This window comes from Sus scrofa, chromosome 6 (genome assembly GCF_054392235.1).
Source record: "Sus scrofa isolate SSC_HxYL_T2T_F1_AM1 chromosome 6, Sscrofa_HxYL_maternal_Yorkshire_Landrace_v2.0, whole genome shotgun sequence".
Lineage (NCBI taxonomy): Eukaryota > Metazoa > Chordata > Mammalia > Artiodactyla > Suidae > Sus > Sus scrofa.
In genome coordinates, this window is record NC_139388.1 from 172,131,570 (window position 1) to 172,135,123 (window position 3,554).

The 3,554-nt window shown below is 52.0% G+C and overlaps 1 non-coding gene across 1 annotated transcript; it reads right to left on the reverse strand.

The window, feature by feature from the left end:
* Window positions 1-2,449: 2,449 nt before the first annotated feature.
* Window positions 2,450-2,556, reverse strand: LOC146403034 (U6 spliceosomal RNA). Its single transcript, XR_014808770.1, has one exon. It is a non-coding gene; the product is annotated as a U6 spliceosomal RNA (small nuclear RNA).
* Between the last annotated feature and the right edge of the window lie 998 nt (window positions 2,557-3,554).

Genomic DNA, 3,554 nt, shown 5'->3' on the forward strand with positions numbered 1-3,554 from the left:
AGAGGAGTTCCCTGGCCTGGGATCAAACCCAAGCCACTGCCGTGATCTGAACCACTGCAATGACAACACCAGATCCTCAACCCACTGCACCACAAGGGAACTCCCTCGCTCCCCTTTTAAAACCTTCTAGTGACTTCCCATTGCTCCTGTGGTAACAACTCCTTAACACGTTGCAAACGCCCTCCCCTTGCCTACCTCCCAGCCTCACCCAGCTTCACGCTCACAGCTGCTCAGTGCCCTCCAGCTGCACTGGCTTCCTTTCAGTGCCTCAAACACACAAGTGCCCCCACCGTCCCACCCACCAGGGCTTTGCACATTCTTTCTTGAAGACTTTTCTACTCTATCACTTCGCCTTCCGATTCATTCTTCGCTTTTTTTTTATCGTTGCACCTGCGTCATACAGAAGTGCCCAAGTATCGAATCCCAGCCACAGCTGAGGCAACCCCAGGTCCTTAACCCACTGTGCCACAGTAGGACCTCCCCCCCTTTTTTCTCTTTTTAGGGCTGCATGTGCGGCATATGGAAGTTCCCAGGTTAGGGGTCGAATAGGACCTGCAGTTTCTGGCCTACGCCACAGCCACAGCAACGCTGGAGCCAGCATGTCTTCAACCTGCCCTACAGCTTGTGGCAACATCAGATCCTTAACCAACTGAGTGAGGCCAGGGATTGAACCCCAATCTTCATGGATACTAGCTGGGTTCTTAACCTGCTGAGCCACAACGGGAACTCCCAGAAATCCTGCATTCTTCACTTTTGGCTCAAGCATCACATCCTTGGGGCAGCCTTCCCTGACCTACGCCAGGGTTGTTTGTTAGACATTTTTATAGTGTCCTGTTTCTTCCACGTATAAATAGACATGCACATCTCTCTGGGTCCCTCACCCTGTGTAGAAGGGGGGTGGAGGCCTTGGGGCTTCCAGGCCTTGCGGGCCTTGGGCTTCAGAAGCATGCTGGGGGCTTTTGGCCAGGGGCTTGGAGCGGCACAGGTGTACATTATGGCCCCCCCCCCCACTCGCTGCCGATACCACTTGGATGCTCCAGGCTGAACTGAGGACAGACCGGCTGCTGGGGGCAGCCTGGCATTTGGAGACGTTCAGACTGGTCTGAATTATACCCGCGGCACTACCACCCTAAGCCTCACTCTCCTTTTCTGCACAAAGGGGCTACTACTACTCACTTTGCAGCACTGTAAAAATGACATAAAATTGTGTTTGTAAAGAGCTTCATATCACAGGTTCTTGCAAACAGAAGCTCTCTGATGATGATTAGAATTAGCAGAGTCAAGCCTCTAAGAGCATCAGTTTGGAGGACCATTTAAAAGCTAATCCCACGGGGCCCCGTCTCCTGGGAATCCTCAGCTGCTGGCTTCGGCACCTACAGCCTCCTTCTGCCCTTCCTCTCCCCCACCCGACGTCCCCTCCAGTGCCTGGAAACCCTCAGCCCCTTCAGAAGTCCTTCCGCCAAGTCCCGCCTCACTGGGGACCCAGCAACGGTCTCCAGGGAGGCTGCCCTTCTCCGCAGCCGCAGAGAAGGAGGCAGAGGCAGAGCCTTCCTCACTCATGGAAGCCACTCCCAAGTCATTACTCCCTCAGCCTCACGGAAAAATTCCTGCTCATTTAAGGCTCATGCCATCTGGCTCTTGAAATTCATTGATTTAACCACGATTTATTTATTGAGTGCTTTTTTCTCTTTCTCTACCTTGCCTTCTTTCTGAAAGGACGTGGGTGACTTATTAAAACACTTAATAGAAGACTGCTGGGAGGTTTCCGTGGTGGCGCAGTGGTAAAGAACCCGACCAGGATCCGTGAGGACACAGGTTCAACACCTGGCCTTGCTCAGTGGGCTAAGGATCTGGTGTTGTGGGAGCTGTGGCGTAGGTCGCAGATGCGGCCCAGACCTGGCGTTGAGGTGGCTGTGGCGTAGGCCAGGGGCTACAGCTCTGGTTTGACCCCTAGCCTGGGAATGTCCCTACACTGTGGGCGCGGCCCTAAAAAGACAAAAATAAATAAATAAATAAGAAGATGTCTGGTACATAATAGGACTTTCCATATATTGATGAATAAATGAATATATTTTACAATGTTACAGGGACGTTCCCTCTCTCTCTGATACCCGCTTCAGAGGTGGCTTCATCTAAACACAGACAGAGAGAAGTGGAAGCTTCAATCTTAGACCTCTCTCAAGTTGCTGTGTTGGAAGTCATTGCACATTTTATTTTATTTTATTTATTTTATTTTTTTACAGCTGCACCTGCGGCATATGGACATTCTTGGGCTAGATGCAGAATCAGAGCTGCAGCTGCCAGCCTTCTCCACAGCCACAGCACAGCCAGATCTGAGCTGCCCCTGTGACCTATGCCGCAGCTTGTAGCAATGGTTGGATTTACTGAGCAAGGCCAGGGATTGAACCTGAGTTCTCACAGACACTATGTTGGATTCTTTTTTTTTTTTTTAAATGTGGAGTGCCTCACGAATGTGCGTGTCATCCTTGTGCAGGGGCCATGCTAGTCTTCTCTGTGTCGTTCCAATTTTCGTATATGTGCGGCCGAAGCAAGCACTGCGTTGGATTCTCGACCTGCTGATCCACACACAGTAGGATCCCAGTGCACTTTTTTTTTTTTTTGGTCTTTTTCCTATTTCTTTGGGCCGCTCCCGCGGCATATGGAGGTTCCCAGGCTAGGGGTCCAATCGGAGCTGTAGCCACTGGCCTACGCCAGAGCCACAGCAACGCGGGATCCGAGCCGAGTCTGCCACCTACACCACAGCTCACGGCAACGCCGGATCGTTAACCCACTGAGCAAGGGCAGGGACCGAACCCGCAACCTCACGCTTCCTAGTCGGATTCGTTAACCACTGCGCCACGATGGGAACTCCCCAGTGCACCTATTTAAATGTTCTAAGTTCTGCAGGGGATCACATCTCATGATGCTCGTCACCTCTTGGAGCTCTGGATGTAGAAAATTCAAGAAAAATTTGTTTACTCCCCTTGAACCCCAGCAAAGAGGCAGAAGCTGGAGCAACCACGGCAGTTTTTTATTCTCCCCAAGACGATCATATGAGGCTGGGCTGCCATGTGTAACTTGCTTTACGGCGGGGCAAGGCAGCTTAGAAGAGGAGTTACAAGGCAGAAAGAGAAAATTATAGTTGGGTAATAGCAGGGACTTTCCCAGAGTCCACAGAGAAAAGTTCCTCAAGAATCAGATGCTAGGAGTTCCCCTTGTGGCTCAGCGGAAACGAGCCCAACTCAGTATCCAGGGGGGCTTGGGTTGGATCCCTGGCCTCACTCAGTGGGTTAAGGATCCGGTGTTGCCATGAGCTGGGGTGCAGGTCACAGACGAGGCTAGGCTCTGGCGTTGCTGTGGCTGTGGTGCAGGCCGGCAGCCGAAGCTCCGACTGGACCCCTAGCCTGGGACCTTCCGTGTGCTGCGGGTGTGGCCCTAAAAACAAAAAACCGAAACGACAACAACAAAAGAATCAAATGCTCCATGTCACCGTCACTCTCCTTCCCGCCTGTGTGCTGGTTTTCTCTGGTCTGCCTCCTTCGTCAGCTCTTCGT